General features: G+C 35.6%; 1 long non-coding RNA gene across 1 annotated transcript in view; it reads right to left on the bottom strand.

The window, feature by feature from the left end:
- LOC147823397 (uncharacterized) overlaps positions 1-27,543 on the bottom strand; it is a 196,996-nt gene that overhangs the window by 113,841 nt on the left and 55,612 nt on the right. The window contains exons 4-5 of the long non-coding RNA XR_015443900.1: positions 26,890-27,037; positions 26,130-26,255 (exon numbers count right to left, since the gene is read on the bottom strand). This is a non-coding gene — a long non-coding RNA (uncharacterized LOC147823397). The remainder of the gene's footprint in view (positions 1-26,129; positions 26,256-26,889; positions 27,038-27,543) is intronic.

Raw genomic sequence — 27,543 nt, 5'->3', positions numbered from 1 at the left:
AGGATTGACTAGCCAGGATTTCCATATTGCCTAAGGAGTAATGCAGGTTACATTTACCTCTATAAGATTAATTCAATCATTCAACTAATATTAACTGAATACTTACTATGTTCCAGCGTATCAGACTTTAGCAATAAACAAAATAGAAAAAATATTCCCATGAAGCTTGTGATCTAATATATGAACAAGATAAATGCATAAAATAGTAGATTAGAACATGATAATGACTCAGGGGAAAAATAAACTTGGTGGAGGGGTAGAAAGTTCTAGAGGGTACTGCGCAAGCGCAAGGACCGGAGTTCGTTCGGTGGTACCAAAAGAAAAAAGAAAAAAAAAGAAAGTTCTAGAGGGTGAAATTTTAGGTAGGGTGTCAGGAAGCAACATTGGTATGGAGAAAGTAATTTTTTAGTATTATGGAAAAAGTATTCCGTGCAAAGAAGAAAGCAGGTGGAAATTTATAAGAGAATGATTTAGGGTTGTGGGAGAAACAGGAAAAATGCAGTCATGGAGAACAGGATATATGATGCAAATGTATGCAAAGACACTGCTTTTGAAGATGCAGCCCACATAGTCCTCTTGCTACAGACACTCAGTATTAGTCTTCATTTTTCTTAATTAATGTACGTACTAAATATCCTTATCAGCCACTTGGATAAGCATTTAATTCTGGAATTTTGGTAGAGACAATTGTCCCTTTTCTCTGCCATGTACAGTGAGTGCTTTGGAAATTCACTTCCAGTTCATTCTAATGTTGTTATTTTTAAGAATTCCTTTCTTTTAACATTTTCTTATAATTAAAGGGTTTCAAATACTCATCATTTGTATCACTTTTGTAGCTCCAGCTTTATATGCATGTTTGTGTTAGATTTCTGTCACTGTAACAGATACCTGATATAAAAAGAAAATGTTTATTTTGGCTCAGAGTTTTAGAGGTTTCCGTACATGATCAGTTGGCTGTTTCTTTTGAGGAGCACATCATGACAGGGACCACATAATAGGCCAAACTCAATCACCTCGAGTTCAGAGCAAAAATTTATAAAAAGAAGCAGAGAGTGGATCTTTTAATCCCCTTCAAGGGATTCCTTCAATGATCTAAAGACTTCTTGTGAGACTCTGTCTCTTCAAGTTTTCAGTTCTTCCCAGCATGGGCCTTTGGAAGACACTCCATATCCAAAGTACATCAACATTAAACCATAAATTTCCTGTCTGTATTCTGGTCCTTCAGAATCCGCTTGTCTAATTACTCTTAACTGGGTAGTACTATATATGAAACATCTCACAATGTAATCTAATTTATTAAATTCATTAATATGCTGCTTATCTTTTCCAAATCACTCTTATTTTAATTTTGTATAATCTGCTTTCTACAAATGGATGCTAGTGCTTTCTTGAAACATCTTCCTGTAGTCATTGTATTTTAAAGTATCATTAGCTTTGGTTAATGTTGTTCAACATAATTTCATTTTATGTGCCATTTCTAGTAGAGTTTGAACATACATTGCAACTAAAATGCTGTTTTTCCTCTCTAAAATATACACAGAACAAAATTTTTCAGACAGAAACGTGTTAAAAGAACTAATCTAGAATCTGGAATTAATATAGTAGTGGTAATCGTTTCACAAACTTAATTCTTTCCATGATTTTGGTGGTAAACCAAATTGGACGAGAACCAAATCAAATTTCCCCATAAGGTCAATATTGAATTTGATTGGTGAACCAAGGCACCACTGTATTATATCTTGCTTCACTTTGACTTTGTTCAATTTATATAACTGTCTGATTATGTTTAGTATTTAATTCTATTAATAAAGGAGAGAATTTCTATACTCCTTAAGGAAGCCAGTATCTTTACTGCAAAGAAATATTTGAAAAACCTACTTAGAGTTGGCTGTGAGAAAAGAAGGAAATCTTTAAACAAAATAATTTCCATACTTCTTTGCTTCAACCAAGTTAAGTAATTTACTGATTCTAAAAAAAAGAGGAAGACAGAGAAAAGAAGAAAGAAAATTGGAGAATCTTGATGATAAAAAGCAGCAGTGGGCTTAGAACCAATGAACTCATCAGAGAGCTGCCAGCAGATGTTTTAATAATATTTTTCTTCATTTTTAAAAATTAAGGGTCATTAAGCATTTTAATATATTGAGAACTATTTTAGGTCCTACTTATGTAGAAATAAACAGTTAAGAAAATACTGCTCCTCAAGGAGTTTTTAATCTTCTAAAGCAGTCAGATAATAAGCTGGATATAGAAATAAAGATGAACGCATACAATGAGTGACAATACATAGATAAATAGAACACATAGGTGGGTTATATTTATAAGGGTATAAATTAAAGCACAGAAGAGGATAGGAAATGTGCATTCAAGGTCAACAGGGAATACCACGGATCAAATGTTCGTATTCCCCAAAAATACATATTTTGAAGGCTCATCTCCCAAGTTCTAGCATTTGGAGGTTAGGCCTTAGGAGGTAATGAGGTCTTGAGCAAAGAACCATGGTAAATGGGATCAGTCTCCTTAAAAGAAAAGAGAAAAGAGAGTTTGCTTCTCTCTGCTTTCCATCATGTAAGAAATAAGAAGAAAATGATCATCTTTAAACCAAGAAACCAGCCAGGCTGATACCTTCATCTCAGACTCCCCTGCCTCCAGCAATGTGAGAAGTCAATTTCTGTTGTTTAAGCATTTTTATGAGACAAACCAAAATGGCTGAGATAGGAGAGTCTCACTGAGAAAATGACATTTTTTAAACAAGATGAAGGATGTCAGAAATTACAGCATGAAGACTTCTTGGAGAAGAGTATGTCAGAAAAAGAAAACACAAACACACTCTAGAGACAGAATGTGCCTGCAGCTCCCAGACTGGGTGTGTACTTCCCATGTTCCTTCATCTGGCTTGGGTGAGAAGCCCACAGATGAGATTTTCCTTGAGGGCTCCTAACTCCCTCACTTAGTTGCACATAGCTTTCTAATCAGCTTTGTGATTTAGTCATTTACTTCACCTGTACAAGGACAAGTATTCCATGTTTCCAAATTAATCTGATCAATGATTCTGCCAATGGATTAGAATCATGGCTAAAGGAGTCTCAATTTCTTTATGTAAAACATTAAAATAGGCATATTTTAACTCTACCTATCACAATGGAGTTGAACACAACTAAACCCACTCTTTCTTTTTTAAACAAATATTTACAAATCTGCCTTTATTGTTTGAAAATTAAACTCATAGGCGGCATAAACTATGTATGTGATTTTTTAAAATCCAGGATAATATATTAACCATACTACAAAGGAAACTAGAGTAAATCACATAAAATAAAACATTTCTATATGAAACATTCTGTACTGTAGAATGGGATCCCCAACCAGCTCCTGTTCCTAACAGGGTCCAACAGGAAATGAGCAACAGGCAAGAGAAGCTTCATTTGCATTGATAACTGCCCTTCAGCTCTTCCCCTAGGAATGGGACATCATACTAAATGGTCAAAAACTGAAATCCTTCACACTAAAATCAGGAACAAGACAAGGATGTCCACTATCACCACTCTTGTTCAATATAGTTCTGGAAACATTAGCCATGGCAATTAGACAAGAGAAAGAAATAAATGGAATAAAGATAGGAAATAGAGAAGTCAAATTGTCATTATTTGAAGATCACATGATAGTCAATATAGCAAACCCCAAGAACTCCACCAAAAGTCTTCTAGACTTAATAAGCAAATTCAGTAGAGTAGCTGGTTACAAGGTCAAAACACAAAAATCAATAGCTTTCCTCACATAAACAACAGACTCACTGAGAGAGAAAAAGGGCAAACAATTCCTTTCACAATAGCATCCAAAAAACTGAAATACCTAGGAATCAACCTAATGAAAGGAATCAAAGACCTCTTCTCTGAAAACTATAGCACTCTGAAAAGAGAGATTGAAGATGATATCAGAAAACAGAAAGACATCCCCTGCTCCTGGGTAGGAAGGATTAATAGAGTGAAAATGGCCATATTTCCAAAACTGCTATACAGATTCAATGCAATCCCAATTGAAATCCCAGCAGCATATTTCACAGACCTTGAGAAAACAATCCAAAAATTCATTTGGAACAAGAAGAGACCCAGAATAGCAAAAGCAATTCTAGGTAACAGAGACATGGCAGGGAGTATCACAATCTCCAACTTGAAACTATACTACAGACCTACTGTGATAAAAAACAGCATTGTACTGGCAAAGAAACAGACCTGAGGACCAGTGGAACAGATTAGAAGATGCAGAAACAATGCCAGACACACTCAGCCATCTCATCTTTGTTAAAGGAGCCAAACACCCTCACTGGAGGAAAGATAGCCTCTTTAATAAATGGTGCTGGAAAAATTGGGTTTCAACTTGCCAAAGATTAAAACTAGACCTATATCTCTCACCATCCACTCAACTAAAAACAAAATGGTTTAAAAATCTAAATATTAAAATAAAAACACTAAACTGGCTGGAAGAGAAATTAGGAAGAACTCTTGAAGACATTGCTGTAGGAAAAGATTTTATGAACAAAACCTCAGTTACCTGTGAACTAGCACAAACAATCAACAACTAGTATCTCTTCTTATTAAAAAGCTTCTGCACAGCAAGAGAAACCATCAGCAGTGTGAAGAGACAACCCACAATGTGTGAAAAAATTTTCACCAGCTGTCCCTCAGACAAAGGTCTACTATCGCGAATCTATAAAGAACTTTAAAAAATCAGACCTCTCAAATTTAAAGATCCAATCCAAAAATGGGCATCTGAAATGAACAGACATTTCACACACAAAGAAGTAGAAATGGCAAACAAACATATGAAAAAAAGTTCAACATCACTGGTCATTCCAGAGATGCAAATGAAAACAACGCTGAGATTCCACCTCACTCCAGAAAGAATGGCTGCTATAATGAAGTCAACCAATAAAAATGCTGGTGGGGCTATGTGGAAAGAGAAACACTGCTCCACTGCTGGTGGGAGTGTCGACTGGTGCAACCACTGTGAAAATCAGTATGGAGACACCTCAAAGAACTAGGACTGGAAGTCCCATTTGACCCAGCTATTCCCCCGCTGTGTATCTTCCCCAAAGAAATTAAAAGAATCATACCACAGTGATATATGTGCACCCATGTTCTTAGCAGCACAATTTGTAATAGCTAAAACTTGGAAGCAGCCCAAATGCCCATCAACTGGAGACTGGATAAAGAAAATGTGGGGGTTTTTAAAATGTAAAATGGAGTGCTACTCAGCCATAAAAAATGAGAAATTAGAGCATTTATAGCTAAATGGGTGCACATTGAGGTGATACTCTTAAGTGAAATAAACAGGACACACATGTGTAAACACTGAATAGTTTCTCTAGTGTGACAAACTGAAAGTGTAAATAAGGACTAAAAGGTATAATAGATAATGTGAAAAAGGAAGAAAAGGGGCAAAGAGGAAGGGGAAGTGGGAGGGGTAGGGGAAAGGAAAGAAGGGAATAGAATTAATAAGAGAAAATGAAAAAAATGTAAACAAAGTCTTTGTAAATAGGGATGGGTGGAGGGGTGAAGGGAGGGCAGGGGAAGGGGAGAAAATAAGAACCAAGAGAAATTATGTTAAGGTGCAAATATCCAATGATGAATGTCATTATATTGTATACCTAAAATGTACCAATAAAATAATATTAAAAAAGAATTAGCCCCTTTGTGTTTAGCCCCCAAACACAAAACTAGAGTCTATAAAACTACAGTCAAAAGTAGAGAAAACTAGAGTATCTTCTCTGAGAGCATGCATAGCATGCGCAAGAAGATTTTATCAACTTGGTTCATCTTTCTAGTAGAACAGGGTTCAGAAACATGCAGAAGAACCATACAGGAATGAAGTCCTGATTAGAGTCTTGGTTTGTTCCACACTCCACCTAAGATGCTAAGCTTTTGAGTAAGCATCCAATCTCACCTGAGAATTAAGAAGAAAAAAAAACCCTCATCAATATTTAAAAAGAGATCATTTAGAAAGGAAAACCACTTATCTTCCTTTCAATGAAGATTTCATGGTAGTAAGGAATAAAATTGTTAAGTAAGATCTATTAGAAACATTTACTAAGCAAAAAGTAAAGAAAGAACTGCTTCTGGAAATGATTTACTAGAGAAAATAGAAGAAAAACTATGGTATTGGATAGTTACGCTGTTTAACCAACCATCCCAATAAAAGTAACCTTTTCTTATGGCTCATGCATTTGTAAATCTTCAAAAATCTGACTGACACAAGCTGTCCTTAACTAGGAAGCCCTTTTCTGTCACTGCATGTCTATTATTGATCTGGGGTGGCTCTGCTGCCCAGTAAGCACTCATGATATGTTCTTTCTTTGGCACTGCAGAGAGGCAAGAAAACCAGGGACACAGTGAGTCTTCAAGGCTGCCTGAACTTGAAATACACTGGCACTTTTGCCCACATGTCGTTGACAAAAAGGAGTCATGGCTATGCCCAGAGACACAACAGGAGGAGCACACTCATCCATGGTGACAAGGCTATGGCGAGGGAAGGGATGCAAGGAGAGAAGAACTGAAGACAATAATACAACCTACTACAATTTCTTTCAATACAATTCCAGTCCTTAGCTCCAAAACAAAAAGCAGAAAAGATGAAGAAATAATTTTCTTTCTCTTTTCACTGGGATACATCCAGATGTTGATGTTTTTACTCTCTATCTATAACTTCTTTAATTCCTTGGATTTAACGATAAAATTCTTTTCTATTAAAATATCTTTAAGTGTGGGATCAGGCTGTTCAAAGGATTAGAAAAAAGAAGGAAGAGCAAACAGGAGAGAAGTAAAACAGAGGTGAATAAGGAAAAAATGCTATCATCATAAATTTTGCAAAATCAGTTTAAAATTAAAAATAACATTACAGAGAAACTCATTAATGCAGAAAATTGAGTTAGAAATTGGCTGAACCACTGTGAAGCCTTCTGCCAAAGTAAGGCAGAAAGAAAATGAAGGTGAGACAACAGCAGAAAAGCTATTAAATTGGAGGACAGTGCACCTAGATCCAAAGCTGAAGAATGATTCTGAAAAAGAACATGGAAAATATACTGAAATAAAGCATTAATAGAAAAAAATTGAAAGTGGCTCTGAATATTTAAAGAGGTACATTTAAAGACTAAAACACCAATATCTGAGATAGCCTAGTGAAAAAGGCACCAGCCCCCAGGCTGGGAAAAATGTTACCTGCCGTGGAAGAACAATTAAATCAAGCTAAGATCTCTTCTGCACCTCATTAAATGCCAGCAAAGGGGGAAATGCACAAATTTTAAATTACATGTTCAATAGGGATCACCCAAGTTTTGCTTCATATGTAAAAGGGATTAAAATATATCATCCACATATTTGTGCTGGAAAAAAATAAACAACTAGTCAAGAAAATTTTCTACAAAGATACAGCTAGAAACAAAATGGGGGGGGGGGGGTGGCGCTGGGGATTTAGCTCAGTGGTCTCGCTGCCTGCTGCACAAGCGCAAGGACCCGAGATCAATCGTTCAATCCCTGGTACCAAAAAAAAAAAAAAAAAATGAGGGAATTAAAGGTGCAATGATGGTAAAAATTAATTTTTTCAAAAATTATATCACATTTTGTGTAAGCAATGTTTAAGAATATGTATTTTAACACTACTTGAAAAAAATAAAAAGAACTCTCACATTGTATGAAAAGAACACCTTAACATAAGAAGCTGAGTACAAAATCATAGATATGTTTTTAAAGGAACAATGTAAGTGTATGACCCCAATTTACAAGTTGTGAATTTTCAAACTGAATAGTAATAAATATAGCATCATATAATAAAAAATGGTTTTAGAAACAATAGTTGGACACTTGATTGAATCTCCCCAGTCCAAACAATAGTGAATAAAGTTATGGGTAGGGAATCAGTTCAAATACTTTGACCAATAATAGAAAGCAAAAAATGTAGAGCAGTTTAAAACTTAGGGAAAATCTCTCTCTCTCTCTCTCTCTCTCTCTCTCTCTCTCTCTCTCTCTCTCTCTCTCTCTCTTTGTTCTTTAATTCTTTTTTTCTTTCATGGCCTTTAATAAGAGGAAGTTGGAAGAAAGGCAGTGACTCCATGATGTCAGAAGAAACTAACATATCTTTAATCATCTACTCTGCAATTTTCCCTGTGGCTGATTACCCTCCCTGGTTGCAAGATTAAAATCTCACTTTTCATCCACACATGCAGACATGGCAATGCTCTGGGGAAGGAAATGGATAATTAATTCTTGATATCTCTCATCTCTCCCAGTCCCCCTCTCCCCCTTGAATGAAAAAAATCTTTTATAATCAAAATCTTTCTGGTAGATTTCTCTTGGACTTTTATGTTGATCATCCTATCAGAAAGAATTTACTATGAAACAATGTAAGCAGTGTACTGCTGTAGTTTGAAAAACAAAAATAAACTTATGAATAGGATAACTAAAAATTAACAAATATTAAATTAAAAATTAATGTTTTTAAATCTGCACAGCAATATAAATAAGAAATATTCCTCATAGTTATTTTGCTAGAAATTAAGCCAATAACAAACTCAGTGTAACAAAAATGTATAAATACAAAAAATTAGAAATAAAAATAGAAATAGAGCTATGATTTTGGAGCTTGTTTTTAAAAATACATGGTGCTTATCAAATAATATATAATCAGCAAATATAGGAAAAATACAGTTTTCTATTCCTTTAAAAATACATGTAGGCAAAATGTCCCAGAGCAATAAAATGCTTACAAAATCATAATTACACGTGGGAAATGTTACATTAATTTTGGAAATCTGGGAATCTACAGGATCAGGAATAGATAAGTCTCAGTATTTTAAAGATATCACTATTTTCTATGTATTAAAATTATCAAATATAATTTTAATAAAAATTACAATTTGTCTTTTTTAGGAAGTTAAAAAAACCCTCAAATTCATTGAAATGACTGGAAATGACCAATCAGTTGTTGAAAGTAAATGGTTCCCAAGGCAATGATTATATTTGTAGTTATTTGTGTTTTATGTAGTGCCTAGCACAGCCTCTCTATACGTCATTGTCCAAGAGATGAAAATGTACAGGCATCCTAAATGTTCAAATGTAGGGATTTGACTTAGGTACATTTTGTAATTAGCTAGCTTAATATTATTAATTGAATTATTTAAAAAACAGAATTATATATTAATTTTAAATACTCAATGAAAGATGAAAACAGAGTTGAAATGTTGCTAAATAAACTAAAGTAGCAAACCCTATGTACAGAAATCTATATTTTGTAAATATATTGATAGATAGAGGCCAGGAAAAGATGTAAAAAAAACCCCTTAAACCAAAAAAAGATGTAGAAAATCCTTAATCCTTAAAAGATGTAGAAATTCCTACTGTTCCATTTTTGGAATGCTCACAACAGTAGAACATAAGGAAATGTGTTCTCTTCAAACTCTTATTCCTTGAATTTTTCTAGTTAGCATATATGAAACTCATGTGAAAGTTCAAAAAATTTTAATCTTTGGCATAAATGGGTTAAAACTTAATTGTGGTAGGAGCATGACTGCATTTTTTTTTTGCTTTTCTTTTCTACATTTTCTGAATTGAGCATATATTACTTTCTTAGAGAGTTATGAAAATGCTCTTCTCCTTAAAAAAGAGCAAAAAGGAAAACCATAGAACATCAGGTGCTTGTCATGTTTATGTCCATGGGGAGTCTAATCTTGTTATTGTTTTAGCAAGCATAATTTAGCCAAGTCATTTAATTTCTCTGCTTTCATAAATGGAAAATGGCACAATTATTAAACTAGTTCTTACCCACATAAGAACATAATGAATAAGCCATTAAAGTCATATATACTAAAATTTCCTTAAGCAGACCAAGTGAGTCTAAAGAGTTGTAAAATGCTAGAACTGTAAGAAAAATCAAAGATTATTATAGAAACCCACTATGTCTCAGCTTTTTGTTTGTCTTAGGTATCTTGTGTACTCCAAGCCAGTGACAGTACAGCAATTATTATCTCATCATTAACAATTACTAGTATTTAAATGACTGCTTTTTAAAAAAGAATTGTAACTGTACCTTTTTTCAAAAGTCACTACCATTAATTATTACCTAATTATTAATGAGCACTCTATCAATCAGTCACTTTACAAATATTTATTAAGTTCCTAATATGTGTCCAGCTGGAGGTAGCATGTTAGGGCAGCGGTCGTATTACGTAAGTTTGTGTTCCAAGAACTCATCAGAGGGACATGTAATGGCTTATTGTTCCAGCCATGGAACAGCATGTTCAGGATCAGCTCTTAAATGTAAATGTTCTCCCATGTCACAGTGTCATAGGAACCTCACGGGGGGGCGGGGATTTAGCTCAGCGGTTTCACTGCCTGCTGGGCAAGCACAAAAACCTAAGTTCGATCCCCGGTACCAAAAAACCCCCCAAAAAACAAAAAAAACCCCAAAAAACATAGGAACCTCATGGTTCATCAAAAAAAAAAAAGAAAAAGAAAAGAAAAAAAGTGGGCAGTGGTAAGTGAGGGTAATTCACCCCATCGTTTGGCTTATATTTAGGACTAAAATTAAAACATGGATGGCATATTAACTTTAAAAATCTCCAAAATCTGGTTGCCTAACTTGTTTGATACCAGTTATCACATTTCTGTTTTCTGAGGTGAACAAAGTCTACCATAATCCTGATGTGTTTTGGGGATGAAAATGATGTTTATTAATATTAAAACACGGTCTGGGGATTTAGCTCAGTGTTTTCGTCACCTGCTGCGCAAGCACAAGGACCCAAGTTTGATCCCCAGTACCTAAAATTAAATAATTAATTAATTAATTAATTAAAACCCAATTCATATCATCAAAAAAATCTTCAAATAATTTCCTGAATTATTTTCCTTTTATACTTTATGAACTAAGCCTTCAAAAGAACCACAGAGTAGACTTCCTTAGCTATTCATTTTAGCGCAGGTTATGACCTCGTGTTTTGGCTACTCATTCTTATTTTATAAACACTGAGGAACTACAAAGTGCACTCTGCTATAATCATTGCTAATTTAAAAAGTCTTTACAGAATGAACTACTTAAAATTATAAAATTGTATTAATTAGCATTACAATATTCTACTAAAACTATTTCTCTACCATCTCTTCTATATCTCTCTCAGTGCACAGCTACTGGCCCAAAAGAAATCTAACAACAATTTTAAAAAGCTTTACTATTTAGTTTTCTAAAAGCAACAAAAAATCTCAAATTTTCTTAATATCTCTCACTCACTGGAGTTTTTTTTTTTAATTCACAAACAAAAAATAGGCTATAAAAAACATTTCCTGTGTGAATTATTTTTATCATGCTTAACACAGCTTTTCTTGTACCCTCACAATGTCTTATATGTGTGTAACAGCAATATTGTTGCATCAGCTCTTTTTGGAAAATAATTTGTGTATTTTTCCTACTTCTCTAAAACTTAAATACCCAGTGCAAATTCAAGTTTTAAAGAATAATTACATGGTCACTTACAAAATCACCTACTTTAAGAAGAGCATCACCAAACCTATGAGAGCCCTGTGATTTCCTTCCTGATCACATTCTCCCTATAGTGAATTCTGAACAAATTCTTTTCCTGCTTCTTTTATAGTCTTAGAACACATATAAGGACCTCCATCCAATATATAATTTTTTTAATCTCATGAATGAACTCAGACATTATGTTCTTGAAAATGATGCAGTTTTCCTTCATGATAATCCTATAGTATTTACTTAATGTTAATTGAAAAAATGTTCATTGTATAAATATTTCAGAATTTATTTATCCATTCTACAAATAATGGGCATATAAGTTCTCAATTTTTTGCTACCCTGAACCATGCTACTATAAAATCATTTGAACCATGCTACTATAAAAACATCTTCTGATCTAGAATAAGAGACTGACTCATAGCAAGTGGCATCCTGTCAAAAATGTCTCAGGTAGCTTGAAGTGTTCTCTAAATGCACATAAATATATTAGTTTCCTATGGCTGCAATAACAAATTACCACAATACCAAATTAAGATGCTTAGTTTCCTAAAAGAATACGCTGTATTTTCTATGAATTTTGGAGTTCAAGATTCCAAAACTGACCTCACTGGGTTGTAACTGAAGTGTTCATCAGAGCCAGGTTCCTTCCTTAAGATTCTAGTGGAAGATTCAGTTTTGTACCTTTTCCAGCTTCTATAAGCTGTCCACATTCCTTGGCTCATGGATTCCTTCCTTTTTCAACACCACCAATGGCCTGCTGAGTCTTTCTCACACCACATCACTCTGCTGCTGATTCTCCTGCCTGCCTCTTCTGCAGATAAGGACCCTTGTGATTGTATTGGACCTACTGGAATGATTGTCCCATTTTAAGTTCAGCTGGCTAACAACATAAGTTCTGTCTTCTACCTTAATTCTCTTTGTCACCTAGTATAACAAATCCACAAGACTGAGGTGTACTCCAATCGGGGAGGCCATTTTATGCCTGTAGAAAATTCTTGAAGAATTACAGATATGGCTGTGGGACATGGAGCAAACTAAAATAATAGAGAAAACCTGAATGTTTACAAGAGAATGAGATGTTTAAAAGCACTATCAGTTTAGATTAAAAGGCATTGAGAAGGTTCAAAATTAAAAGAGGTATCCAGGTCCCCAAATTTCCAAGATAGCAACAAGGCTTAGAAAACTACTGTGTGGCAAGCAAAGGCCATTTTGTGGAAAAGAAAGGCCTCTGATGTCAGAATCAAGAACCCAGGAAATACATTGTTCCCAGAGCTCTAGTAAGAAACATTCCTTGCATTCAGAAGAGGAACCCCTGACCATATGTATTCAGTCAGATTTCAGAGTGGTTACGGACCTGTGCCTTCTGAGTGTCTCCCCTTACATCAGTCTTCTGAGTTACAAGAATCTGTTAATGAACATTTTCTATGTAATTTGAAGTGGAAAGTAGCAGGGCAAAAAGAAGGTAGTGTTAAAAAAATTAATCCTGTCTCAGGGAAGTGGCTAGGGCAACTACACACAGTGTCTGGGTATAGTTGCTTTAGCAGAAGAGGTTCTGAGATTGAATTGCACTTCTGTACCTAGAGACAGGTCATAATGCTGTCCTTGCTAGGACCAATTCTGTGGAGTACTGTCTGGCCTTATGACTTCTAAGCATAGTTCTTCAGCTCGGATCTCTTGAAAATTCAGTATGTAATTAAAATAGAAAAAAAATTCTTCTTTTACTTAATAAAAATGTACTTAAATTGCTTGCAAGTAATAACTCTTAATAGTACAACAATACGGATGCTCCTTATTCATGTGTTCTCTGGTTTAAAATAGAATTGGAAAATGATTCCTGGACAAGTTGGAAAAGGTACGAATATCCTATTTTACATATCAGGAATCACATACATGTTTCTGATTAGCAAAAAAAGTTAATGCAAAAATTAATGGGGCATAAAGATGAAAAGGTCTGAATTGTTTAGTGAGTTTTAGTACATACATGCACACAGCCACTACCTATATTTGTAAACTCCATCAATAATGAGAAAACTTGCTCCCTTTGTCTCAATAAATTTCCTTATTTGAATAATCCTTCTGTATACAACCAATCACCTCTTCCCTTAGTAAGTACCTTTCTCACCTCACATGAGCTCTAGAATCTCATTCAGGACTAGTTGCCCTCATGTGGTCATCTAATTGGTGGCCTAGATACCCCAAGTTACATTGCACCCTCATATAGGTAGCCCTATCTGCCCTGCTGGGGTTTGAGCCCTCAAGAAGGGTCACTTCAACATGTGGATTCTCCTTCACTGTGTCCAGGCTTTGACATCCCTCTCCAGTGCCAGCCTCCCAACCCTTCCCAGGCCCAACCCTGCTCAGGGAACCATGGATTAGAAGTCTCTACTGGCATAGACACTGACTGTGTTCTAACCAGCTTCATGACTTTAGGGGAAATTTTCAGGAGGGGATGGGAAGAGAAAGCAGTCAGAAAGAGGAAGAATAAGAGCTCATTGTAGTTTTAATTTCCATTTCCCTGATGGTGAGCATCTTTTCATATATTTATTTTCCATACACTTGCTGTTACAGAACATCTATTCAAATATTTTACCTATTTTCAAGTTTAATTATTTTATTATTGATTTATAAGTATAATTAATATATTCTGGCTATACTCCTTTGTCAGATACACGTACTGTTCATATTTTTCCAGTCTGAGGCATATCTATTGATTTTGTAAATATTTAGTTTGGATTAAGTTAGTTTTGAAATGTTCAATTTATTTTTTAAATAATGTTGGTTTTATTTTGCTTTTTGTTTTATCCAAATGAAGAAATCTCTATCTTCCCTAAGATTACTACAATATTTCCTTACATTTTCTTCTAGAAGCCTTGTAATTGTGAGCTTTATGTTTAAAATCCATAATCTATCTCAAAATATTTGGGGATAAGAAGTTAGGTAATTGTTGAGATTTATGTTTTTCTATATTGACATTCAGTTGTTCCAGCAACATCCATTTAAAACATTCATTTTTAATCGAATGTTCCTGGTATCTCTTCTAAATTTCAGTTGATTGTCTATGTGAAGATTAATTTCTGCTTTCTACTCTGTTTCAATGAACTATTTGTCTATCCTGCTACCGACATCATACACTATTGATTTCTATAGCTATATAGTAGGCCCTTTTTATTAGTACATGTTTGGGACACACAGTGAATACATTCATCACAGGAAGTTGGTACATGTGCATAATACATCTTAATCCTCTGCTTCCCCTTCTTCCCCCCTCCTTTCGTCTCTAGATCCCCTTTTAATTTGCTAAAGATCTACGTCTGTTTCTTGTTATCTTTTATTTTACTCTTCAAATTATTTATACTTGTATTTAAGCTTTCGTGTCGGATTTCACTAAGTATTACCATCCCAAGGTACATCCATATCCCTACAAATGACCCAAATTTATCATTATGGCTGAGCAGTAGTAGGTTTTGAAAGCAAATAGGATAAGTTATCCAACTTTTTTTTTTTTCTTTTTCTTTTTCAGATCTGTTGTTTGTTACTATTCTGGATCACTCTTAGCAGCTGTCCTCAGTTTCCTTCGAGGTGTGCTTTTCCATATGTAGTTTACAGCACGGCTGTCTATCTAAGATGAACAGGAGAATATTCCTAGATTGTATTTCTAGGACAGAGATCTAATGAAGGGCATAGTGTTCCATCACCTTTGTCACTTTATGTATTTTAGAAGCCAGTTGCAACTTTTGCACAAACAGGGTATTGAACAATGGTGTCAACTCACAATGCCTGCCACAACATTTTATACTTAATTTGCTCTTAAATATTATATGATTTTTAATGACATGGAAATGATAATTTTTAATTTTCATTTTCTAGTTGATTGTTAAAAATATGTCATTGATTTTTGAATATCAAACATGTACCCTGTGAACCTGAGTGTTCATTTATTAATTCTACTATTTTTTTGGTATTAAATTCTTTTATTGATACATTGCAGGTATACAACACAATTACATTTCTCAGTGGGAATTGCACTTTTATATAATGCATCTTGGTTCTTATTTTTTCCTCATTCCTAGCCCTCCCTTCACACCCTCCACCCTTCCCTATTTACAAAGACTTTATTTCCATTTTTTCCATTTCTCATCATTTTTTTCCTTTCACTTCTTTCCTTTCCCCTGCCCCTCCCAATACCCCTACCCCTTAGGAACTTTTCTTCCTATTTTACATTATCGATTACTCATTCTAATCATTGGTACATTTTAGCTATACAATATAATGGCATTCATCATTGGAAATTTGCAACTTTACATAGTCTCTCTTGGTTCTTATTTTTCACCCTTGCCCAGCCCTCCCTTCAACCCCTCCATTCCTCCCTATTTACAAAGATTATGTTCCTATTTTTCCTTTTTCTCTTACTAATCCCATTCCCTTCTATCCTTTCCCCTAGCCCTCCCACTTCCTTCCCCTTTGCCCCTTTTCTTCCTATTTCACATTACCTATTATACATTTAGTCCTTATTTACATTTTCAGTTTCTCACACCAGAGAAACTATTCGGTATTTACACATGTGTGTCCTATTTATTTCACTTAAGAGTATTGCCTCAATGTGCATCCACTTAGCTATAAATGTCTCTAATTTCTCATTTTTTATGGCTTAATAGTACTCCATTTTATTTTTTAAAAAATCACATTTTCTTTATCTAGTCTCCAGTGGATGGGCATTTGGGCTGTTTCCAAGTTTTAGCTATTACAAACTGTGCTGCTATGAACATGGGTGCACATATATCACTGTGCTATGATTCATTTAATTCTTTGGGGAAGATCCCCAGCAGTGGAATAGCAGGGTCAAATGGGACTTCCAGTCCTAGTTCTTTGAGGTGTCTCCATACTGATTTCCACAGTGCTTGCACCAGTCTACACTCCCATCAGCAGTGGAGCAGGGTTCCTCTTTCCCCACAGCCCCATAAGCATTTGTTATTGGTTAATTTCATGATAGCAGCCATTCTTTCTGGAGTGAGGTGGAATCTCAGTGTTCTTTTCATTTGCATCTCTCGAATGACCAGTGATGTTGAACATTTTCTCATGTATTTATTTGCTATTTCTACTTCTTTGTCTGAGAAATGTCTGTTCATTTCAGATGCCTATTTTTGGATTGGGTCTTTAAATTTGGGAGTTCTGCTCTTTTTAAGTTCTTTATAGATTTGAGAAAGTAGACCTTTCTCTGAGGAAGAGCAGGTGAAGATTTTTTCCCACATTGTGGGTTGTCTCTTCACACTGCTGGTGGTTTCTCTTGCTGTGCAGAAGTCTTTTAATAAGAAGAGATCCCATTTGTTGATTGTTTGTGCTAGTTCGTGGGCAACTGAAGTTTTGTTCATAAAATCTTTTCCTACACCGATGTCTTCAAGGGTTCTACCTAACCTCTGTTCCAACTGGTTCAGAGTTTCTATTAATATTTAGATCTTTAATCCATTTTGATTTTAGTTTAGTGGATGGTGAGAGATATAGGTCTAGCTTTAATCTTTGGCAAGTTGAAACCCAATTTTTCCAGCACCATTTATTAAAGAGGCTATCTTTCCTCCAGTGAGGGTGTTTGGCTTCTTTGTCAAAGATGAGATGGCTGAGTGTTTCTGGCGTTTTTTCTGCATCTTCTAATCTGTTCCACTGGTCTCCAAGTCTGTTTCTTTGCCAGTACCATGCTGTTTTTATCACAGTAGCTTTGTGGTATAGTTGCAGGTTGGGGATTGTGATACCCCCTGCCATGTCTCTGTTACCTAGAATTGCTTTTGCTATTCTGGGTCTCTCCTTGTTCCAAATGAATTTTTGGATTGTTTTCTTGAGGTCTATGAAGTGTGCTGCTGGGATCTCCATTGGAATTGCATTAAATCTATATATCAGTTTTGGAAGTATGGCCATTTTCACTATATTAATCCTTCCTACCCAGGAGCAGGGGATGTCTGTCCATTTTCTGATATCATCTTCAATCTCTCTTTTCAGAGTGTCATAGTTTTCAGAGAAGAGGTCTTTGATTTCTTTCATCAGGTTGATTCCTAGGTATTTCAGTTTTTTGGATGCTATTGTGAAAGGAATTATTTGCCCTATATCTCTCTCAGTGAGTCTGTCATTGGTGTAGAGGAAAGCTACTGATTTTTGTGTTTTGACCTTGTAACCAGCTACTTGACTGAATTTGGTTATTAAGTCTAGAAGACTTTTGGTGGAGTTTTTGGGGTCCTCTATATAGAGTATCATGTCATCTGCAAATAATGACAATTTGACTTCTTCATTTCCTATCTTTATTCTTTTTATTTCTTTCTCTTGTCTAATTGCTGTGGCTAATGTTTCCAGAACTATATTGAACAAGAGTGGTGATAGTGGACATCCTTGTCTTGTTCATGATTTTAGGGTGAAGGATTTCAGTTTTTGACCATTTAGTATGATATTGGCTGTTGGTCTTTCATAGATGGCTTCTATCAGTTTGAGGTAGAGACCATCTATTCCAATTTTTTGTAGGGTTTTTATCATAAATGCATGTTGGATTTTGTCAAATGCTTTTTCTGCATCTATGGAGATAATCATATGGTTTTTGTCCTTGGCTCTATTGATATAGTGTATTACATTAATTGATTTTCGTATATTGAACCATCCCTGCATCCCTGGGATGAATCCCACTTGATTAGGGTGTATGATCTTCTTGATGATCTTCTGCATTATGTTTGCCATTATCTTATTAAGGATTTTTGCATCTATGTTCATTAGTGAGATTGGCCTATAGTTCTCTTTTTCAGTTGGGTCTTTCTCTGCTTTGGGGATCAAGCTGATGCTTGCTTCCAGGAATGAATTTGGGAGTATTGCTTCCCTTTCAATTTCATTGAAGAGTTTAAACAGTAGTGGCAGCAGTTCCTCTCTAAATGTCTTGTAGAATTCAGCAGTGAAGCCATCAGGGCCTGGGCTTTTCTTAGTTGATAAGTTTTTAATTACATTTTCAATTTCATTGGTTGATATTGGGTTGTTCAGAATTTTTAGTTCTTCATTCAACTTTGTTAATTCATATGTATCTAGGAATTTGTCCATTTCTTCTGTGTTGTCCATCTTATTGGCATATAGGTTCTGGAAGTAGGTATTGATGATCCTCTGGATTTCTGCTGGGCTTGTTGTAATTTCACCCTTTTCATTCCTAATTGCATGGATTTGGGCCTTTTCTTTCCTTTTTCTGACAAGGTTGGCTAAAGGTTTGTCAATTTTGTTGATTGTTTCTAAGAACCAACTCTTGGCTTCATTGATTTTTTGTATCATTCTCTTAGTCTCCATTGCATTGATTTCTCCTCTGATCTTTATAATTTCCTCCCTTGTATGAGCTCTGGGGTTGTCCTGCTCTTCTTTTTCTAGAAGCTTGAGGTTCAGCATCAGGTTGTTTAATTGGGCTCGTTCTGTTTTCCTAATAAGTGTATTCACTGCTATGAATTTCCCTCGTAAGACTGCTTTTATTGTGTCCCATAGATTCCGATATGTTGTATTGTCATTGACATTTAATTGAAGGAACTGTCTGATTTCTTCTTTAATTTCCTGTGTGACCCATTGGTTATTCAGAAGTGTGTTGTTCAATTTCCATGTGTTTATGAGATTCTTGTGGTTTCTTTTGCTATGGATCTCCAATTTCATCTCACTATAGTCTGATAATATACAGGGGATAACTTCAATTCCTTTGCACTTACTTAAACATGTTCTATGTGTGAATATGTGGTCTATTTTTGAGAATGACCCATGTGCAGCTGAGAACGATGTGTATTCTGATTTTGTGGGTTTGAAGACTCTGTAAACATCTGTTAAGTTCATTTGTTCAAGAGTTCGATTGAGTTCTAGTATTTCATTACTTATTTTTAGTCTAGTTGATCTATCTATTTGTGACAGTGGGGTGTTCAGGTCCCCCAATACAATTGTATTAGTGCATATATGACTTTTCTTGTCCATTAGTATTTGTTTTATATAGTTGGACATACTAGTGTTTGGTGCATAGATATTTATGATTGTCATCTCTTCCTCTTGGATTCTTCCCTTTACAAGGATGTAGTGTCCTTCTTTGTCTCTCTTAATCAGTGTTGGTTTGAAATCTACTTGATCTGCAAAGAGGATAGGTACTCCTGCTTTTTGGGGAGTTCCTGTCACATGGAGTATTGTTTTCCATCCTTTAACTTTCAGTCTATGAGTTTCCTTTTGAATTAAGTGTGTTTCTTGTATGCAGCATATTGTTGGATTTTGCTTCTTGACCCAGTCTGCCAGTCTATTTCTTTTGATTGGTGAATTGAGACCATTAACACTGATGGTTGTAACCGAAACATATTGACTTGTCATTGCCATGACTTTTTCTTTTTGTTGGGTTCTCCCCCTTTACATTTAATTTCTTGTCATGCCAGATGGGTTCATTCTACTTTGCTTCCTGGGGTTGTGATCCTCAATGTCTGTTCCTAGGATATTGTGTAAAATTCTTTGGAGTGCTGGTTTGGTATTCACGAAGTTCCTAAGGTGCTCTTTGTCATGAAAGTATCTTATTTCTCCATCCATTTTGAGAGATAGCTTTGCAGGGTACATCAATCTGGGCTGGAGGCTGTTTTCTTTTAGGGCTTGGAATATGTCACTCCAAGCTCTTCTTGCCTTGATGGTTTGTGTTGAGAAGTCTGCTGTGATTCTGATGGGCTTCCCTTTGTATGTGATTTGTTTTTCACTGACTGCTTGGAAAACTTTGTTCTTCTGTTGTGTTTCTGGAATCTTAACAATTATATGGCTATGTGTAGATTTTTTTTTTTTGATCAAGGCTATTTGGAGTCCTATATGCCTCACTTATCTGTGTGTCAAGGTCTTTTCCCCTGTTTGGGATGTTTTCTGCCATTATTTCTGTGAAGAGATTTTTTATGTCATCTGCACTCTCTCCTGTTTCTTCATTGAGCCCAATCAGTCTTATGTTTTTGTTTTTTGCATCATCTAGCAGCTGCTGGATTGATTTCTCATGTTCCCTTATAATTTTGAAGCAATTTTTCTTTTCCTGGTCACTAATTGCAATCTCATCTTTTATATCTGAAATTCTGTCCTCACATTGGCTCATTCTGCTGTGTAGACTTTCAGTGGAGTTTTTCATGTCCTGGAAATCCATTTGCATCTGTTTTATGGATTCCATTTGTTTCTTATGTTGGGATTCCATCATGTTCCTCAGCTCCTCTCTAGATTTATTAATCATGTCTTGCACTAGGGGCACAATTTCTCCTATTATCTGAGAAATTATTTCTGATTTCATTTTTTCCAGATCCCCTTTTGTTGCCAGTTCAGTGGGTCCAGGTGGTTGAGTGTCAGAGTGTTCCATCTCATTTCCCTTTGGGGTTGCTGTAGGTGATCTAGAAGTCTGGTTTTGAGACTTATTTATGTGTTTTCTCCTTTCAACTGGGGCAGGGTGCTGTTAGTGCCTGCACAGATTACCTCCTCTGAGCTGGGTGAGGTGAGACAGGGGCCGGGAGCAGCGGTAGGGATGGTGACCCAAAAGCCCTTTCCTGTGGGCTGGGAGCAGCCAGAGGGATGGTGGCTGGGAAACTCCTTCCTCTGGACCAGGAGCAGTGGGATGGTGGCTCAGAAGCCCCTCCCTCTGGGCGGGGATCGGTGGGAGGGATGATGGCCTGGAAGCCCCTTCCTCTGGGCCGGGAGCATCGGGCCAGAAGGTGGCCCAAAAGCCCTTTCCTCTGGGATGGGAGCAGCGGGAGGGATGGTGACCGGGAAGCCCCTTCCTCTGGACCAGGAGCAGTGGGACGGTGGCTCAGAAGCCCCTACCTCTAGGCCGGGAGCGGTGGGACTCAGTACCTTGGTCTGGTGGTCTGGTGTCCTCTGCGTCTTTGTAGTGTGGAATCAGGTGGCTGCCTGTCTGCAGCGGGCTGATTTGGTGTGTTCTGTGTGACTCAGGACCTAGATAGGGCATGGGCAGACCTGCCTATCTGCAGCGGGGTGATTCAGCATCTTCCGCATGACTCAAGACCTCATTAGGGCATCAGCTCTACTATATTTTTATAGATTGTATAGAATTTTCTTGGCTGGCAAGTGATCATGTCATCTGCAAATAATAATGGCTTAACTTCTTTACTTAGTATTATTTATGACTTTTCTTTCTTTACTTGGTCCTATTGCATTTTCTAGAACATTTAATACCATGTTGAATAGGAGTGGTGAGATTGGATACCTTTGGCCTCTTCCTGATCTTTGGGGAAAGTGTCTAACTATTTCAACATTAAATATTATGTTAGCCTTATTTTTTAATGAATGTCCTTTATCCATTGACAGTTGGTGGAAGATCCTTAGGTTCATCCTTTGTTTACTGAGAGTTGTCACTGTACAACTGTTACTGAATTTTGTTGAATCATACTGCATGCAAGAGCAACAAACCTTCCTTCCCTTCATATTTCTGAATATTTCATATTTATGAAATAAATAAATGATTTTTAAAGCTGCTTTCTTTGGGTGATTATGCAGCAGTAGATAACTGGAAGGCTTTGTTACCTACAATTGGATACCATCATAATAAAAACCTAAAATAACATCCTTGGCTTTGGGGAAAGCATACAAGTACTTGAGGCTAGTGTTTCGGTAGAACTAAGTTTGGTATGTTCCACCAAATGAGTAAAGATCATTGAGCCCACAGCAGACTGAATGAGGAAAACAGGGTTGCAGACCAGTCTGGAGAAATAACCCATGGTCAGATCATGCAGGTGTTTGTAGTAGAGTAAAGAGTTAATTGTATTCCTCTCAGAATGGAAAGGCATTGGAATGATTTCCCATTAAACAAAGAATTAACAGGATCTAATTGAAGTTTTGAAAAGTACACTATTGAAAATCTGTCATACAAACAATGAGCTATAAGAGTGGAAGGGAGACTAATGAGAAAGCAATGTTATGTAGTCCAGATAAGAGATGATGGAGTCTTGGACTGAAGTGTTGATGAAGTAGAAGATGTGATATGATAAATTTAACTTAAGCATGATAATAAAGATATAAATAGTTGAATTTCCTGTGTTAGTTTTCTACTACTCAATATTCTCTTCAGGAATATTCACATGTGATGTCTTTAAGACTTCAACTTTTGACAATTATTCTCCTTTTTCTTTACCTGACAGAAAACTCATGGCCAGATTTGTGACTCAACTTTAGGAAATTACAGCATGTATATCTATCAATAATTTTCTCTATTGCTCTCATTTATACTTGGTTTCTATAATACTTATGCTGGTCTTATTTCTTATTCTACTTTAGACTGGCAATATTTTAAAGTTTTCTCAGATTCTATATAAAATAAAATGGTATATAAAAATATAAAGATTTCATAATAAAAACTCAGCAAATTAAGTTTAGGAAGACTGCCCCTCAAAACAATGAAAACCATTTGTAACAAAACCGTAACTAACATATTCAGTGGTGAAAAGTTTAAAGTTTTTCACCTAAGATTAAAAGTAAGACAAGGATGCTTACATCATTTCTATGCAGTGTTCATAGTAGAGTACTTAGAAGTCCTAGGCAGAGCAGCTGAGCAAGAGATAGAAAAGTCACTCGAATTAGAAGTTATATTGTCCCTATTAGAAGATGACATGATTTTCTACATGGAAAATACTAATGACTTCACCAAAGAACTGTTAGAATTAATTTAAAAAATTCATATTTGTGTCAGGTCTTCAATTCTGGCCCCAGTATTGGTGCCTATTTAATGTCTATTTCACCATCCCATAATGTCTATGGATTTCAAAGACTTTATACAAGAAAAAATGCGTAATTTTACCCCAAAATTAACTAACAATAAAGTTAATGATTATTTGTAAATATGCTAATATACATATCAAGTAATCCAACATGAGTCTAAGCACCAAGATTGCTTTAATCTTTGATAAGTAGAGATGGAAGAGGAACTGGACTGATCTTTGGTAGACTAACTGGGACAAAGTTCATTGCCACTCATTGCTTTTACAGGACCAGCTAACCAAGATTTAGAAAGCATTCCAGGGCTGGGCTATTATTATTAAATTGCCTTATAAACAGCTCAAAGGCAGAGCATGGTTCCTGGACTGTCATCCAATGTTCACAACTGTCCCAGATAAATATCCACATCCTATAGGAAGTCTGTCCATGCACGAGAATGGTAACTCCTGTGGTCAAAAGTTTTGGACAGATATCCATTTTATGAAAGAAAATGAGGATCTAGCCAACAAGTCTTAACCTGGAGAAGAGCTTAGAGTAGAGTGCCCTTTAGATGGCTGGGACGGTTCCAGGTACAGGAGATAAGAAATCCCTCTGACTTGGAGACAGTTCAATAGCATGGTCCGGCTCTGGGCTAGGGTAGTAGCTTCAGATTCTTTCTTGATATACCTTCTTTCTCCTGTTTCTTAGCCTTCCATTCATCCTTCTAAAAATTACGCATGCTTTCAATATATAGGAAATTACAAAAATGAGACTACCCTAGGGAATAGCAGCATTTCTTCCTCAAGACCAAGGCATCAATCACTCTGATAATTAATGATGGAAGACAGCTTTCCTAGAGAAATAGGAGAGTCACAAGAGAGGACAGTCTGTTTCTAGAAAAAAAATGCAAGGCAAGATGGTGGGAGCAGAGTGAGTTAGAAGTCTGCTTTTGGGCAGACAGAGGCCTAGAGACAGGAGTTCTGGACCTAGTGGAGGCACAGTTTGTGGTGCTTAGACTCTCACAATAAAACTAGGAGGTGAATGTGAAGGAAACAGTAACATAGATTTCAAACAATGACAGAGGACAAGAGTAAGAAGAGGAGAGGGTGTGGAGGGAGAAAAGAAGAGATGGTCATCTATCCATACCCACCACCTCTACTCTTCTGTGTACGGTCTCTGCTCATTTCTGCATTTTTTTCCCTGTATATATTATGCAAGTGAATGCCAACTTACATATTTCACAGTGAATTATGACTTTTCTGTGTTTAGGTCTACCACCCTGCCCTTTCAATTTGTAAGTGAGAAGCACAGATCAATTTAGAATGGGATGATATGACCACTCTGCCCTAAGGTCATTATTCTCTTTTGAGGAGGCAGCTTTTGATATAAACAAATTTCTAAAGCAAAACACAGATACTTTCATCTGCCAGATTCAATGCAATAATTTAATAGCCATGAGATTATTTAAATAAGTAAAGCATGTAAAAATATCATTATAAAGCCATTAGTTTTAGCATTTACTTAGAAAGTAACATTGATTCTGACAGAAACAATGATCTGGGATTTGTTTGAAAATTATATTCTCATTTATGGGAATATGTTTTGCCTAGTGTATGTCAAAAGAAATGAGATAAGAATAAGCATCAATGATGACTTACTTCTTAGTGTTACAAATATTCCACAGACATAGCATGCTTATTTTGTTTATGCTTATATTTTCCACCTGTACTAGACAGTCCTTTTCCTCCATAACTGAGATCTTTCAGAAAACTCCAACCCCAATTGACTTTTTCTTCGCCTGAACACCACACAATACTTAATCTATATAATACTACAGTGATATGCTTGTTCATTCCGTGGTTTTCATTCATATGTCTGTTAGATCTTCCCTCACTGTTACTCAAAAGTCTCGGGTGGTGCTGTCCTTGTTTTAACAAATCTTCATTGACCTATGTAGAACATAGGCCCAGAAGCTATTATAAAAATTAAGTGCTTTTTCGAATATGTTTTCTAAAAGCTTGAATATCACATATATTTATTTTCTTGTTTTAAGAAAGGCTGTTGCAAACACCAGCATACTAGAAGTCACTTTGATCAGAAGCTCCCCCTGAAGCAATGACAATGAGAACAGCCACCATTCGAGGGCTTGCTGTGTCATGCCATGCAACTGTGCCATATGTATTAGCTGAGTTAGTCCTCACAATAACCCATGAGTTGGTTACTAGTATTACTATTGTTATATTAGATATATTCACTCATAAATTCCTATCATAACCAGGTAATCTTTAAAATTAATTTATAATGAAAATACCTGTAACATGAACCCGTTGAGTATGTGGGTATGCTTCTTTTTTCTGCAAGCAGGGCAGGATGACCTGATCTTCCTAAGCAGAAAGCCAGAAAATGGCAAGCAACCATCATGAAGCCAAAACAAGAACAGCTCTGAAATCTAAATTCCTAATAGCAGCAAAGAAATACGCCCAAATACATCAAACTCACAGTGGAAGAAGTCTTAGCAACTAGAGTAGAAGATTCAAAGTCCATTTCTAAATTCTCCTATTTTATCTCCACATTAGGGATTGTTCTGCTATTTACTATTTATTATCAATTAATAATTTAAACTTATAGAAAAACAATCAATGAGTCTACTTAATATTTGATATAAAAATGCTAAAAGGAAGTATGTTCAAAACAGCAGTAGCATAAAAATTGAATCATATTCCTTATCCAAAATGCTTGGAACCAGAAGTGTTTTGGACTTTGTTTTTTTGTTGTTCATTTGTTGGATTTTGGAATATTGTGTACACATAATATAACTGGTAAGAGGACCAAAATCTAAATAGAAAATTTATTGACGTTTCCTATGGAGCTTATATACATAGCCTGAAGGAGATTTAATGCAGCAATTTTAAAGCACTGGAGCTAACCTGCCACCCATCCATCATGTGAGGTCAGGTGAGGAATTTTCCACTTGTGGCATCATGTTGGCACTCAAAATATTTTACATTTTGAAGCATTTCTGATTTTGGATTTTCAGATTAGAGATAATCGATCTGTAGTGAGGAAAAAATTAGTATCAAAATGTTGATGCACAACACATTGAGGAATATATATGAAAGTACTAACAAACATTTCACACATGGTAGACCACAATATAGTGTAGACAAACAAAAGACATGGCCTTTAGGTTAAAAGCATAGAGTCCAAAGCAAGGCTGCTTAGGTTCAGATTGGAGTTTTACCCCTGGTTGCCTACATTAAGTTGAATAAGTCCTCTGGGCCTATTTCTTCATTTATCAATTGGGAATAGTATAGTACCTACCATTTCAGTTGATGTGACATTTTTAGAACAGGACCTGGGACTGTACTATACAAACAAGACATAAGTGTTTATTGCTGTTTAAATTGCCATGCATTTTTACAATGTAGCCAAGATATCATTTTTAAAACATTTCAAAGATCTATTAAGATTATTTCATATACTAAATGACATGGATGGCCTCTAATTCAGTTTTGGCCTTAAATTAAGACCATTAAATTATACTTTTCTCTAAAATACAATTAAAGATTTCACTAGTTTTAAACTATATCTAAATGAATTTTTTCCTTCTTAATAAATAGAATTTTAAAAGTGAAAATACAGGTTTTCAACAGGTTTTCTAAGTAGATAACTTCACTGCTACCATACCTGGAGATGAAACACTAGTACTTGGTTCCAAGTTGCCACAGGTATATGCAGATGGCTGTGATTTCCAAAGATCTTTTCTTGAGAGTGTTTAATTTTTCATTTCCAAATTTAATATGGTTTCAGATTATGTTGAGTGAATGTTCAAGTACTAGAGGAAGGAGGCAGATTTTATGGGTGACCTGAGCAGAGATTAAGACTGCTTAAATCATATATAATGCTGCCCTTAGACTGGTAGAAATAACTTAGCCCTTTCACTGTCTTTTCTTAAAAAAACTGATCAGCTAAATCCATGTAGCAATGTTTGGTAGTAGCAGGTACTAAAACATCCTATATTAAAAAATCTATGATTAGGTCAAAAGGCTCAAATCATAGAAACACACTATACAGAGACACCACTTTGGAGAAAACTTCATTTATGTGATAATAATGTGTGTTTTTATGTTCAACTTTAGTGTTAAGAAAATCTCATGCTTTCTACATATGCTCTTTGAGAAACTACATGGGAATTTTAAGTTAGCTAAAAGCTATTATTCCAAGTTATTTCCAAATTCAATTTACATTAAGTCAAATAAAACTTTAATAAAATGAAAATATTTAAACATTTAAAATATTGACATTGAAATATTTTAAATGTTGCCTTAGTCTATTTGGCCT

The sequence above is a fragment of the Heterocephalus glaber genome, unplaced genomic scaffold, assembly GCF_053883595.1.
Source record: "Heterocephalus glaber isolate CG9 unplaced genomic scaffold, H.glaber_assembly_v1.0 deba00001586, whole genome shotgun sequence".
Lineage (NCBI taxonomy): Eukaryota > Metazoa > Chordata > Mammalia > Rodentia > Bathyergidae > Heterocephalus > Heterocephalus glaber.
Note: the sequence above shows the minus strand (reverse complement) of the source record. Positions and strands in the feature narration are given on the sequence as shown.